The following is a 16,370-nucleotide window of genomic DNA, read 5'->3' on the forward strand; positions in this document are numbered from 1 at the left end:
ATCCTCGTCGCCAGATGTGATATTCACTGTTATTGTTGAGGTGCCAAGGATTGGAATAAAATATATGATTATACAGTAGAACCCGCTTAATACGATCACGTTTAATACGATTTCCTGCATAATAGGCTATTTTACGCCAAAATGGCAAAAACGGAACCCTCATAGTTTCAAGATTGGTTTTTTGGATTTTTTTTGTGTTTTTATTTCAATTCCAAATTTTTACTTTTACGGTCATCCCGTAAAACCTAAAATGAAAATACAAACTGAAATATAGATGCACAGAAAAAACCAGAAAAATAAGACCATCACTGGGAATCGAACCCAGGTCCTCGGTAATAGCACGCGGTACGGATTACCGAGGACCTGGGTTCGATTCCCAGTGATGGTCTTATTTTTCTGGTTTTTCTGTGCATCTATATTTCAGTTTGTATTTTCAATTTACAGGGAAAACTATAACGGCTAAGTTTGCTTGAGAATTATTAGTAGTTTAAGAGTAAACAGCAGCCTAAGGTATAAAATATACCTAAACTTGAAATATTCCGTACAAAATACGAAATACTTAGAAAAATATTACTTAATTTTTTCGTAATGGCTACGGAACCCTATTCCGGGCGTGTCCGACACGCTCTTGGCCGGTTTTCATCTTCATTTTTCAACAGTGTAACACGATAGCCGAGAAAAAAGTACTAAATTGCTAGCAATTATGAAGTGATAGGCTTAAGCGTACCCTTTTAAAAGCTTTGTCCTAGGAATTCATAAATCAAAAAGCACTTAGGCACACTTACAAAGCTGTATTATGCTGATATAGTAGAGATACGGGGAAGTTTTGGACACTATCTAATCTACGTTATGATGCGGCGCGCCCACCTGTAGCAGTTTCTGATTTCCCAGTCGTTGTCATACTGGTGCTGTACATTCGTGCTTTAAAAAGGTTAGCGTTGTCTCTATTTTATACTGAAAGTTAAAAAGAGACGGCGAGAGATATGGCTGTCATACGCGATGACTCACTATTGGTTTAGTGGTATTCCTGCTTTTTAATATCAATTGTAATTTTATCCGTGAATCCCTGCTGTGTTGAAATATTTGCAGCTGTACATACAGGGTGGCTCATTTAGATCGGTCAGTATGGGAAATTCTGAAACTATAAGACATGATCTGTTCGTAGGAACCATATCATCAATTTTAGTAACAAGAAAAACTACATTCAAACAAAAAAAAAAAACTCAGTACGGGAATCGAACTATGTCGTTTAAAAAAAAACCTACATTATTTATTTCTATTTGGATATCGTTAGTGAAGGTCATACATAAGCAATAAATGTTACCATGAAACACGTTATCTAGAATGAATAAAATGCATTGTTTTCATATTCTTTAGTAATGTAAGTTTTATTTCTCAAAAGGTCCGGATTCGAGTCCAAGTTGTGTACTTACAAGTTTTTTTTAATGAATGCAGTTTTTCTTTTTATTAAAATCGATGACATGGTTCCTAAGAACAGATCTTCGTATGTCTTATAGTTTTACAGCCTTATTCATAAAAAAACCTTAATTGGGGTTTGATCGGTCTGTTACTTAGCAGACTGATTAAGCTTGTTAGGCGGTTGTCAAGAAGTATGATTCATAAACGCTTGCTAGCAGTCTGCTAGTTGTTGAGCTGCTGATAGACGGATTAGACGCGTTATGTTGGCCACCTTGACAAATCAAAGACAAAAAATGGCCTAATCGATAATTAAAAAAAAAAATTGACAGCAGTGACAGCAAATTAGCAGGAAAAAAATAAAAGCGAGAAGTTTATTTTCCCGCCATTTCCGATCCGCATGTTTATGTTGTGCAAAAAGCCATAATTATGTTAATCATCCTAATTTTTTTTTCATATTTATTGTTAATTTATTGTTGCTAATTTAGAGGATTTTTAAATACAAATTCCTGAAAATATTTTTTCCTGTTTTTTTTTTAATCTTTGCGTAACTTCACCCTTCACTAAAATATCTTCGGTATGGTTTTTGCTCTTGTCAAAGTCAGCTGTTCAAACTTGTGGCGGCCATTTTGTGACTTAGCAGGGAGATAAAGGAGGGTCTACGGTCCTCTAACTTTAGCAGAGCCTTGATCGACTAATTAGCGCTAACAGACGTTTATGAATCATGTTTTTTAGCATCGGGCCTTCAAGGAGCCTTCAAGGAGGCTTTAACTTTTTATGAATAAGGCTGTTAGACTTTCCTATACTGACCGATCAAAATGGCATACTCAAATGTATACAGTACAACCCTATATACTTTTTCAATGTTCCGTTAGAGTTATTGTATTGCCTTATATGTTGTTGGTATTAACTCAACTCCAGAAAACCGGAGTACGTAATATGATTAATATGATTCCTACAGTATTTTTAATAGCACGCATGTCATTTAGAATCTCACAACAGGCCAGATTGTTTTTAAAAGTACTAAGTAGTAAAAGTAGTTTTAAATTACTATTTAAAAGAAACAAAGAAAGAAAATACATGTGGCAAAAGGTTCAGGCTCCGCATGTGCGCTGAGGACTATGCTTCACCGCGCCAGCGCTGATTTTCAGCCTGCCCCTCTACACAGCGTACAGACATTACACGAGACGGGTAGGACTTGACTTAAATAGTTACGTTGACAGGGTGAAGCTAACAAAAGCATAAAAAAAATTACAAGCTTTTATTTAACTTGCCCCGTTTTTTGTTGGGTCGAAGTAAGTTCATTTCGACCCACTTCCAGTGGTCGGATTGACTTGAAATTTGCTATGTACTTACATGTACGAGTAAGCTGGATGACAATGCCACTTGCTCATTTGCCATCCAGTCGAATATAAAAAAATTGCAAGCACTTTCAACAAAAAGTACAATCAGTAAAAGAAGCTTAAGGTACTTACATTAAAAATGCAATTTTAAACAGAAACTTATTTTATTTTTAACCGACTTCAAAAAAAGGAGGAGGTTATCAATTCGGTTGTATTTTTTTATGTTTGTTACCTCAGAACTCCCTCATTTATGAACCGATTTGGAAAAAAAAATTTTTGTTCTTCAAGGAATGCTTTCAATTAGGTCCCATAAGCACCAAATTAGGATCTGATGATTGGATCCTAATAAAATCGAGGGAACTCTTCAAATATTGTAGGGGCACCTATGGTATTTCCGATACATTTAGTAGTAACTCGTGCATTTGCTCTTGAAAATCATCATTTGGTGAAGTGGAAAAGTAGAACTGATGATGAATACCACATTAGATCAACGGAGTGACTACTCAATAAGTATTTCACGGGTTGAATTTCAATTACTTTAACACGGTTGCTAAGCAATTTAAGCTCATCGTAATGCATATGGTGAAATGAAACGGGTGATGAAGCACCAGGACTCCTCAACAATGAACGTCTCTGTGTCGGAACACATTAGACTACTATCTTAGATTATTTACACTTAAAAGCGTAAAAAAAAAATTATAACAAAAAATTCAACCGATGAAAAAAAATTACGAGTCTGTTAGTCAGTGCCTCAGCACGAGCCGGCAGGAGTGGACATAGTCGTCTACCTCACCTACATACTTTAATATATTGGGCTTCAATCACTCCTGCTGGCTCGTACTGAGGTACCAACTTCAGACTGGTAGAAAATTATTTTCATGGTTTTTTTGTACTTTGTTCAATTTTTTGTTATAATTTTTTTATTACATAAAAACCTAAGCATGGCTGCTTATGTAAACTATCTATCTATCTATATATCTTATATCTTGAAATGAGCAATTCTTGTATATATAATCAGAATCTCGGAAACGGCTCCCAACGATTTCGATGAAATTTGGTATGTGGGGGTTTTCGGGGATGACAAATCGATCTATGTAGCTTGGTCTTATTCCTGGTAAAACGCTTATTATCGAGTTTTAGCCCGAGCTCGGTCGCCCAGGTACTTTCACTACATTTTGTAGACAAATCATCTCAATCAAGGCATATGGTGTCTATAGTAGGTATGTTTCTGTTGAGATTTAATATAGAGTAAGCCCTACATTATCCTACTATATAATATTATAAATGTGTATGGTCTGTCCCAGAATTCGAGATACTAAAATGACGTTTCATGTGTTACCTGTTTTTTGCGTCTCATAAATAGTGATGTGCCGCAACCGGTTATCACCGAAAGATTTTGTAGGTACCAATGTATGTATGTCGTAAAATATTAAGATATGAACGGATCCGTGATGTACTCAAATGTAGGGCACTTAGGACATTCTAGAAAAGGTAAAATAGGTCTAATAAAAATGCGACCGTTTTCGAGATATTTCGACTTTTGATAGATGTTGATGTTTAAGTTTCAATTTCATTCTAAGTAAGTTTTACAACCATACACTTCTCGGCTTTGCTAAGAGGTTGACGTTTCCGTTTTTTCCGAGGCGAAAGTATTTCTTCGCTGCTCCGTCTATGCGACGAAGTACTTGGCTGCTCAGGGTCCATGTTTAATCAAACAAAACAACAAAAACACGACCAAACAAAACAAAATTAACAAATAAAAAGTCTATCTCAACAAATTTAACAAATAACGTCAACAGCAACAATAATACGAGAAAACACACTGATCACATCCGATGACAATACGAGTAAAGTAACGAAAATCGGTTGAATACCACTTGAATACGAAAAACATGAACAATGACGTTGTGTGATATCTGAGGGTCTACTCCGGAATTCGAAAATCAAAGTTCGTACCGTAACGTCTCTCTCACTTACGTATTAAATTAAATAGTAGTGTCAGAAGGACGGAACGACACGAACTTCGATTTTCGAATTTCGTAGTAGCCCTGCTGGCCCTGACTACGAAATGCAAAACTCAAACTTCGTATGTTGCCGTCCCGCTGACGCTTATCTCGTTTAACACGCGAGTGAAAGGGACGGTGCCATACGAACTTCGTTTTTCTAGTTTTGTAGTAGCCCCTCTGTATTATTTTTTACATTGGCACAAAGTGATGAACACTGTATTTTTACCTGTGCTTAGATTTCATCACTTTATCGTATAATAAAGTAAAATGGAAAGTAGAATATTGAATGCATTAATGTTATTTTTGCTATCGTAAAATAAATATTTTATCGGTTATTTACGAAACCGAAATCACGGAGCAGCACTGTTCCTTTTATGCTGGCCACATTATTTTTACGTTTGACATTTCAGACTGTCATTTTAGTATCTCGAATTCTGGACAGACCATAAGTTTGTGAGTGAGTGAGTATGTTTGTTACTTGTTTACGCTGAAACGGCTGGACGGATTAAGATGAATTTGGCAAAAAGTTATTTTATAACCTGGATTAAAACATAGGATACTTTTTATCCCGATATTCCCACGAGATAGGGATAAAATCTCGAAATAACAACCGCTGGGCTTAGAATCATGAAATTTAGTATGTAGGTAGCTGAACGTCTCAAATAATATATAGGCTACTTTTTATCCCAATGTTCCCTCGGGATAGGGATAAAATCTCGAACTACCGCTAGGCTTACAGTCATGAAATTTGGTATGTACCTAGATAGTTGGACATCTTTAATAACACATAGGCTACTTTTTATCCCGATATTTTTACGAGATAGGGATAAAATCTCGAAATAACAACCGCTGGGTTGAGAGTCATGAAATTTGGCATGGGTATTTTAATTTAACGTCAATGAAAACCACGATGTAATTTTAGGGAATTCCCATGAGAATTTAATAAAATACCGGCATTTCAATTCAACTGCTGTATCTAATGATTTACGCGTGCGAAGACGCGAGTAAATGCTAGTACACCATAAAGTCCTACCTCTACCAGCACCTTTTCCAGTATATCCTGAGCTCTCGTCTCTTTGAGTCCGTTAGAATTTCCGGTTTTTATTATGTTAGCTATAGTTTCTAATGGACTGGCTTACCCTATTAAGGAGTTTTCAATGAGACGTAAGAAGCGTTAAAAGTGGGCTACATTTTCATTAATCAATTTGATCCCTGAAGAAGGTTTTGATATTGTTTTTTTCCTGCTCTAAACCCATAGCCAGGGTATCATTGGACGGATCTTTTAAAATCATTATCATCAAAAATTTAACCGACTACAAAAAAATATGTAGATAGGTACGCAAAAAGACATAAAAGATACAAAAATGACGTACAAAAAAAACTAATTAGAGATTTTTGAAACTATACCTCCAAACTATTTATGGATATTCTAATCACTCCTGGCACATGCTGAGGCAAAGATTTCAAACTGGTAGAAAATGTGGTGATTTTAAAAGTAAAAATGGCCAGCTTGTTACTGCAAGAAAAATCGGACAAGTTGTATTTAAATCGCGGCGCTCCATTGACCCCTTCCAATTTGGTCGCTTTACAGCTTCGTAATGTATGTATGTATTCTGCGTTTCCACCAAAGATGTGCGAGGAGGTGTTGCGAAGAATGTGTTTGTCATTAACCAATAGAAACGCTTCATTTGCACATCCTCGCACAGCACATCTCTGGTGGACAAGCGAAAGTAAGTATATATAGCGAAAGTAAGTATAAGCGAAGTAAATATAGCGTTTCTATTGGTTAATGACAAACACATTCCTCGCAACACATCCTCGCACATCTCTGGTGGTAACGGAGCCTTAGGGCCTGTTTCACCACTTGTCGAATAACTTTAAGTGTCAGATAAAAGTGATGACGTCTTTGTTTATTCGGACAAAACAAACAGAGAGGGCATCACTGATATCCATCACTTAATGTTAGTCAACAAGTGGTGAAACAAGCCCTTAACCTTGTATTGTATAAAAGTAAAGAAACGATGACTATTGGATAGTCTCCTGTTTAAAAAATATTATTCTGTCAAGTCCGTGCGTTAAAAATTATTGGACACGTATTTTTTTGAAGATGAAGCACGTCAAAGTTCGAGATAGAGGGCCAGTGACATCACGTCGTGCTAAAAAGATGACAAAGTAACGCGTGAAAGTTCGAGATAGAGGGCCATTGACATCACGTCGTGCTAAAAAGATGACAAAGATGAAGCGCGTCAAAGTTCGAGATAGAGGGCCAGTGACATCACGTCGTGCTAAAAAGATGACAAAGATGAAGCGCGTCAAAGTTCGAGATAGAGGGCCAGTGACATCACGTCGTGCTAAAAAGATGACAAAGATGAAGCGCGTCAAAGTTCGAGATAGAGGGCCAGTGACATCACGTCGTGCTAAAAAGATGACAAAGATGAAGCGCGTCAAAGTTCGAGATAGAGGGCCAGTGACATCACGTCGTGCTAAAAAGATGACAAAGATGAAGCGCGTCAAAGTTCGAGAGAGAGGGTCAGTGACATCACGTCGTGCTAAAAAGATGACAAAGATGAAGCGCGTCAAAGTTCGAGATAGAGGGCCAGTGACATAACCCCGTGCTAAAAAGATGACAAAGATGAAGCGCGTCAAAGTTCGAGATAGAGGGCCAGTGACATCACGTCGTGCTAAAAAGATGACAAAGATGAAACGCGGCAAAGTTCGAGATAGAGGGCCAGTGACATCACGTCGTGCTAAAAAGATGACAAAGATGAAGCGCGTCAAAGTTCGAGATAGAGGGCCAGTGACATCACGTCGTGCTAAAAAGATGACAAAGATGAAGCGCGTCAAAGTTCGAGATAGAGGGCCAGTGACATCACCCCGTGCTAAAAAGCGTTTCTCGGCGTGACGTCACGTGGAATTTTAAGGGGCTACCCGAGGTTTTCATCGATTTTTGACAAGTTTTGAATCGTATCTCCTATTTTTGCACTACAGATAGAATTATATGTCAAACGGCTTTCGGTTCTCCAATCTTTTATCTCCATTTTTGTCTACCGTTTGATGTTTGTCCAATGTTTGTCATCGGGTTTTGGATGTTTAATAATGTATTTAAGTATGTATTTATCTGTATAAGTATGTTTATCCGTTGCCTAGTATCCATAGTACAGGCTTTGCTTAGTTTGGGACTAGGTCAACGGGTGTCAAGTGTCCCATGATATTAAATTCAATATTTAAATAAATATTTTCTGATAATCTACCCGGCGGAATCATTAGAATGTTTTAAGACATATGTACTGTTTCACCACCCACTGATTAATTATATTTAACGGATAAATGTGATGCCTTCTCCGTCTATTCGAATGGCATCGCATTTATCCGTCAAACAGGGGGTTAATTATCCTATTGATAAACGTTGAGATATATTACAAAGGTAAACTAATGTAACTTGTTCGATTTTTATTGAAGGTCTAAACTGAACTTTATACCGGGTGTGGCCTGTAATATGTGCAAATAATTAAAACATAGATCATACTCGTCAAACTGAACAACATTAGTTCAGCGACTATTCAAAATAGTTAGTTTTTTGGTTTTTATTACACTTTTAAGTTTATTCGAAGAAGCAATGTAAAGTGAAATGCTTGATGTTTGTAGCGTGACAGGCGACATTAGTTGGGTTCTAGGATGGCGTGCATTGATAGCAGTATTTAATTTGTATGAAAAAAGGAAGATTCAAAGACTCAATTATTTTTAAAAGTAGAACTAAAATGTTGCTCATTCGACGAGGAGGATCTATGTTTTAATTTTTTGCTCGTATTACAGGCCACACCCTGTATATTGTCTGAGATAACGAGGTAAATGTGAAATTCTGTAATAAGTAGGTAAAACCGAACCCGCATATTACGACACAGGCAATTATGATTAAAATACAGAATCGGGGCTTAATTTACCTAAAAATACATCCCTCGCCTCAGTTATTCTTTTTAGAGAGAAATCTGGTGAATTGTTTCGCGGAAACCATGAGTGGGTTCAAGCCTTTGTCTTCATTGGAAGATTGAAGTTCAAATTCTAGGTCGATTCACAAGGGCTGGCAACAAATTGAAGGAGTGAATGAAAGTATCTGTGTGTTTCCTATTTGAATACACTTCAAACAAATGTGAAAATGTCATACATCTTTTTGCAGGTGGTAGGATCTTGTGCAAGGTCCGCCCGGATTGCTACAACCATCTTGCTCGCTAATCCTGCCGTAAAGTAGCAGTGCTTGCACTGTTGTGTTTCGGCGTGGAGAGTAAGACAGCCGGTGAAATTACTGGCACTTGAGGTATCCCATCTTAGGCCTCTAGGTTGGCAACGCATCTGCAATACCAGTTGCAGATGTTTATGGGCGGTGGTGATCTCTTACCACCAGGACAACCACTGGCTCGTTTGCCATCCAGTTGAATAAAAAAAAACATCTGTCATTTTCAACAAAAATGTCTAAAAGCGACATTACACTTTCATTCAATCCATTAGTGCCAAGCCCAGTACTACGAAGTGCAAAATTCAAACCTCGTATCTTACCGTCCCGCTGTCGCTAATATTATTTAGTACGGGAGTGAGAGGAATGGTACGATACGAACATCGATTTTCGAATTTCGTAGTAGCCCCACAGCTCTTGTGAATCGACCTGTAATACATGCGGTCTATTTTGAACTATGAACTGTCAAAATACGTGCTTTCATTAAAAAAAATCAGCGAATAAATGTCTACATTGCATACGAGGTATTATTTTTGCGAAATTTGTATCGTATTAATAAAATTTGTGATGAAATGCGTGATTCCAATTAAAGTAATATAATTTTAACATGATGTAATATTTAATTTAGTTTTTAATGTCTGTCTGCCTAGATAACGTCACGGCAATTCTGACATCTTTTTCTAATAATTTGTACATAATTGTCTGGTTTCTGGAAGGCAATATCGTATTATTTTTGACGTGAAGCATTATTATAATTGCGAAATTTTTATAATCTACATAACGACGAAATAAAAAGGTAACTTATGCTTATCCCTTCGTAACTTGTACAGTTGATTTGTATTGGTATTTAAAAGGGGGGAAAAAATATTTTTTGTAAAGAAATTAATCTATTTTCAAGCGATATGAATAGTCCAAACAAAGAAAAAATATGTGTTATATTTATCAAACTAATACATTGAATTTATATTTATTTATTATTTTGGGGATCTCAAAAACGGCTTTAAGGATTTCGATGAAATCTTGTATGTGTGGGTTTCCGGGGGCGAACATATCTCTAAGAAAACGTTTGTTTCTGAGTTTTAAGCCCGAGCGAAGTCTTTCCAGTGTGTACATTAATAATATATGGGCATCGGCAGAATCTCACACTTGAACTGCAATGATATCAAGCTGAGAGATGACTTGTTCTTTTTAATTAATTATAGTATAACATTTCTCTTTTGTTTGGCTTGTAATTCTGTCATTAGTTTTTTGCCCACGCACGACGGAAAGAAGAATCCCGGATTTTTTTGCGATTCTAATAATTTTTACTAATATTATGTTTTTTTTATAAATAAAGGTCTGCAAAATTGAATTCGGGCAGCTTGCCGTAAAATATTTGCACATAATATTTCAATTATAAAAATACAGGTGATGTTAATCGGGGGATTTTCAGAAGAATTATTTAAATCTTTTCCTATTAAAAATTACATTTACAACCTTCGTGGGTTTATTAAAAATATTTTTTTTAATTGACATGTTTCAAGATTCAACACGTAAAGATATGAACAAAAAACTGTTATTAAACCATACTTAGTACATAAAAAAAAAATGACATGTTTTGAAAAGCGCCTTTTGAGATGGTTCTGAAGATATTCATCTATGAACAGCTAAGCTTTTCAGGTTCTAAATTTTCTGTTTCAGCTTAAGACACGTACCTAGATAAAAAACGGTATAGAAATACCTAATCACGTCATATTATGAACATAATTTCAGACGATTTCCATTTTAATAGCGAAACAGCACCTAAAGTCACGCAGTTTTGTAAAATAATTATGCTTAACTCAGCATTGAGATTCTAATAGCCTTTTTTTTATAATATATGGAAACGCCTCGTTAAAACACAAATAACAAGAGCCGGGAAAATAGGAGTTAAAGTGGAAAATCGGTTGGATGCGGCTTTGTAGAAATTCCTTTCGTATGAATCTTCCTTGGGATGAATGATTGGAAATGATAAAATCGCAGATCAATAGCACGATAACGTTTGCGACCATAGAACAAATTTGTATAATAAATAATACACAATTCCGAGCGTATACAGGGTGGCTGAATACATAAATACAAACAGACGCGCAACAGGTTCAAGATTTCAAACCTCGTGGACTCACAAGAAAAAACTTACCAGAGACAAAAATCCAAGGGTTTTGACACTGAGACTAAGTACTTATATGATCAAGTTCACTTATAAATAGATTTCACTGGCGCGATCGGCGTGCGTCGCGGACGGCGGTCGAGGGGGAACTAAGTGAGGCTCGCAGAACGCTGCGGCCGCTGGTTGGTCGCTGGGGACGGTTTACGAATTATGGCCGGAACGTCGACTTGTTGCTGGGGATCGCGGGAAAGTGCGCGGGAGAAATAAAAAATGTTTTTTTGCGATAAATGGGAATATTGCTTACCTGTAATATCACCGTGCTTCATCGTACACTCAAGGTTAAAGTCCTGAGCCACCATGGAACCTTTTCAATGGAAAAGTCATTACGCGATTTTCATTCTTAATCAATGCGATGGTGAAATAATTCCATGATATATAGCTCAGGAATTAAAAGTCCTTGATCGCACCTGAGGGCTCGACCGTATCCCTACAAATATGTTTACCCGCGGCTTCGCACGCGTAAATATTTAAAACCAACAGACTCTAGGTCCTTAGGGGAAAGGGTGCGCTGGAGCTACACCGGGAGCTCAGCAATAGGTTAAGGGAGGCAACAGGCAACCCTCGCGCCGGCAGCTTTCTCGCGCAAAGAACCGCAATCGCAGTTCAACGCGGGAATGCTGCCTGCGTGATGGGCACCATGGCAAGAGGCCCACCTCTCTTTTTAATTAAAGTTTTAGTTTTAGACATTTTAATTTAATAGTAGTTTTAATCCTTTGGATAATCTGTATTTTTTTAATATTTATTAATAAATGTTTTCTTACAGTTGGATTTAAATTCTCTAATGTACTAAATTCCCATGGGAAATCACACACACACACACACACACACACACACACACACACACACACACACACACACACACACACGCGCGCGCGCACGTACGCACGCATGCATGCTCACACACACACATCTCTTAAAATCATTAAATACTAGCGTTTATCCGTGGCATTGCTTGCGTAAATTTAGGTACCTATTTCACGAAATTCTCATAGAAGTAATATTTTTGCTTTTATTTAGAAGAACGCTTGTGCAACGAAATGTACATTTTTTTAATGAAAATATTAACTAGCTACGCCGGGCAGTGTTTGAACCCACATATCTTGGCTATCCATGCCGAGCATGCTACATCAAATACGCCGCCATTAGTCAAACCACCTCAAAACATTGATCACTTGCGAAGCCAATTGCGTCGTAAGGAACAATCTATTCATAACTATCGTAAGCAGAGCCCGGAATTTACCGGATATTTACCTAAATGATATCATCGTAAAGTAAGAATCGTAATATCTTTTACTTCTGTCCATTGTAAAGGTTGCCTGGAAGAGATCTTTCTGAAGCGATAATGGTGATTTTCCACCGGAGAGGCGAGACGAGAATTGAAATTTGTATGCATTCTCGCGCGACCGCCGCGAGCCGCTGCGGGCGCCGCCATACAAATTTCAATTCTCGTCTCGCCTCGTCTCGTCTTGCCTCGCCGATGGAAAAGCACCTTAAGGCCGCTTATTGCTTACCTTAGAAAATCTCTATGTATATATTTTTTTGTTTTATACTACTAGATGGCAAACGAGCAAGTGGGTCTCCTGATGGTAAGAGATCACCACCGCCCATAAACATCTGCAACACCAGGGGTATTGCAGACGCGTTGCCAACCTAGAGGCCTAAGATGGGATACCTCACGTGCCAGTAATTTCACCGGCTGTCTTACTCTCCACGCCGAAACACAACAGTGCAAGCACTGCTGCTTCACGACAGGATTAGCGAGCAAGATGGTGGTAGCAATCCGGGCGGACCTTGCACAAGGTCCTACCACCTGCGTTTTATATACCTGTTTTCTGTAATGCTTACTGTGTTGGTGTGCAATAAAGAGTTATTGTATTGTATTGTAAAGACATTTTGTTTTTATTTTCTTTTATTTATTTATCGGAAAAGTCCGTATTTATCGTACTCTCACAATTAGTTTCAGTACTCATCTACGTCAGTTTTGGCATTTGACACAAAGTTTGCAGATTGCAGGTGGTAGGACCTTGAGCAAGGTCCGCCCGGATCGCTACCACCATCTTGCACGCTAATCCTGCCGTGAAGCAGGTGCTTGCACTGTTGTGTTTCGGCGTGGAGAGTAAGACAGCCGGTGAAATTACTGGCACTTGAGGTATCCCATCTTAGGCCTCTAGGTTGGCAATGCAACTGCTATCCACCTGGTGTTGCTGGTATCAGGAGACCCATTGCCCTCTAGTGGAATAATAATAAAAAAGATCCATAGTCCTTAGTTGGTTACGATATGTCACCCATTTAACACAATTTGATTGCAATCGCGAGCGTCAGAACGTTGGATAATACGGCCTCTGGTCCCGTCGTATTGATTGAGATCCAACTTTTTCCGATGGAAATACATTACTCACTATATTTGTACCACTTACATATTTACTCGACTACGGCAAAGTCAAAAGGAAGAGTAATGATTTCAAGTATTTTTGTCCTTGTTGACAGAACGTTTGCTCGCTATTCTACATAGTGTTTACCCGCGTCTTCGCACATGTAAATCATTAGATCCAGCAGCTGAATTAAAATTCCGCGATTTTTAAAAGTTCCCATTGGAATTCCTGAACATTAAATCGTGGTTCATTGACGTTACATTAAAGACAATCATGACAAATTTCATGACTCTTAAGCCCAGCGGTTCTTGTTTCGAGATTTAATCCCTATCCCGTGGGAATATCGGATAAAAAAGTATGTAGCCTATGTTTTATTCCAGATGTCCAGCTATCCACATACCAAATTTCATCCTAATCCGTCCAGCCGTTTCAGCGTGAAGGAGTAACAAACATACTCACTCAGCAGAAAAAAATAAACCTAGATTTAGTCGTTAAACCTGGCTTAAGCTTGACAGTTCCATACATTTTGACACTACTAAACTGAGCTTAACGCAAACTCGAGATTTATGTGTTTCCAGCAAGTAGCCATCACTCACAAACTTTCGCATTTATAATTTATATAGGATAGGATTAGTAGGAGAGGATTGCTAGTTATTTAAAGTAACCAAAGGTTGTTAAAAGCCACAATATACGTACAGCACCTGAAAAATTCTACAACTGGCACTAATGAGAAATTCAATACGAAATAACGAACTTCAAGTACCAAGAAATTCAATACGTACAACCTCAAGTGCTTCTGATTGCTACGGCGTAGCGCGTAGCACTAGCGTAGCGGTACTCGTAGCGGTCTACGAAAGACCTCTATTCCAACAGGTTCGTTATATTTATGCTTGTCTGCATAAATTGAGAATTTCAATTGTTCTGAAAGGTTTTTTTTTAGTTATTTAGCAGATATTACTGCATTTTTTAGGGTTTGCTACTCAAAAGGTATCCAATGATAATTTAATTAACTAAAATTTTAGTGAGAGATGTTAAGGTAATGGATAAATGTATAATCATAAAACTAATTTAGATATCGTATTGATGTATTTAAGTTTACCTAATTAAAATCTCAGTTATTTTATATATCTTCTTTTGAGAAATAAATTTTCTTAAACCTGAAACCTGAATTAATTTAGATATAAGAACAGTGTATACCTGTTTCTGTCTGTTTTCCAAATAAAAAGATAAACAATCCATACTAATATTATAAATGCGAAAGGTGAGTGTTTGTATGTTTGTCCGTCTTTCACGTCGAAACGGAGCGAGGGATCGATGTGATTTTTGGCAAAGAGATAGTTTATGGGCCAGAGAGTGTTATAGGCTACTTTTTATCCCGGAAAATGCACAGTTCCCGAGGGAACAGCGCGCGATAACCGAATTCCACGCGGGCGACGCCGCAGGCAAAAGCTTTATAAAAATGGATCTCTTTTGGTACTCTACGAGTACTTCAGTCCATCTGCCACAAATTTGTATCTTTTAAACGTCAAAAGGAAGACACAAGAAATTGTTACTGTTAATATTTATTAGGAGTCCGTAGTCTTAAACAAAGAACCATTGTAGTTTCGCTATGTATTACTGTACGTATGTCTGCCCGTTCGTGGCTCATAGAATAAGGTTGCGTATCCACCAGAGATGTGCGAGGATGTGTTACGAGGAATGTGTTTTCATGAACCAATAGAAATGCTTCATTTACCTCCTCGCACAGCACATCTCTAGTGGAAACAGCTGAGCGGTGCGAGGCGAGGTAAATGAAGCGTTTCTATTGGTTCATGAAAAACACAGTCCTCGCTACATATACTCGCACAGCTCTGATGGAAACGCAGACAAAGAGGTCTAACTTGGCTATCGTTTCTATTCTACATTTACAACTCATTTTACAATCCTTTACTCACATTTTGTAACAATAATTTTTACGCGAATTCATTACAACTGCAGGAGTCCATTATTATTTTATGACCAATAAAAGTAGAAGGCAGCGACTCCCCGGTCGCTGAACTAGCTTTCATTACTTTTTAACCGACTTCAAAAATAAGAGGTTGCCAATTCAATTGTATTTCTGTTAAGCTTTTTTTGAGTAAGTGTAACAATTTGTCAAATACAGAATGCTGCATTCTAGAGTAGGTAGGTGGGTTTTTTATATAAGAGGGGGAAAAGAGCCTGCGGGTCACCTGATGGGAAGCGATCACCGCCGCCCATGGACACCTGCCAACACGAAGGGGTGTCACAGGTGCGTTGCCGGCCCTTTGAGAGACTGATAGGCTCGTTTTTTAAAGGTCCCTAAACTGTACTGCTCCGAAAATACTGTCCCAGGAAGCCGGTTCCATATTTTTGTAGTGCGTGGAAAAAGGGTTCGCTTAAAGCGGACAGTGCTAGATTGCCAATCATCAATGTGGTGGTCGTGGCGGCAATTGTAAGATTTATCCTCGTATCGTCTTCGCTCTGTTGATTCTTTACAAGCGTTTGTGCTCGAATGTAGCGTTTTGTTCCATGCCTATTATTTCAATTAAAGCCATCTCAATATATTTTTAGGGGTACGGAACCTCGAGGGTAAAAACGGGTCCCTATTACTAAGGCTCCACTGTCCGTCTGTGACCAGGCTGTATCTCATGAACCGTGATAGCAGACAGTGTAATTTGTCAGATTATGTATTTCTGTTGCCGCTATAAGAACAAATAGGTAAGTACTCACTAAAAACAGAAAAAAATATTTTTTCCCAACAGCGCTCACTCAGTAATCGATCATAATTTAATACGACAAACTAGTAGGTACCTGAGC

General features: G+C 37.9%; 1 protein-coding gene across 1 annotated transcript in view; it reads right to left on the reverse strand.

The window, feature by feature from the left end:
* LOC141441930 (uncharacterized) overlaps positions 1-11,245 on the reverse strand; it is a 75,120-nt gene extending 63,875 nt beyond the window's left edge. The window contains exon 1 of the mRNA XM_074106820.1: positions 11,152-11,245. The gene's annotated coding sequence lies outside the window, so the exon portion shown is untranslated. The remainder of the gene's footprint in view (positions 1-11,151) is intronic.
* Between the last annotated feature and the right edge of the window lie 5,125 nt (positions 11,246-16,370).

This window comes from Choristoneura fumiferana, chromosome 24 (assembly GCF_025370935.1).
Source record: "Choristoneura fumiferana chromosome 24, NRCan_CFum_1, whole genome shotgun sequence".
NCBI classification, from domain to species: domain Eukaryota; kingdom Metazoa; phylum Arthropoda; class Insecta; order Lepidoptera; family Tortricidae; genus Choristoneura; species Choristoneura fumiferana.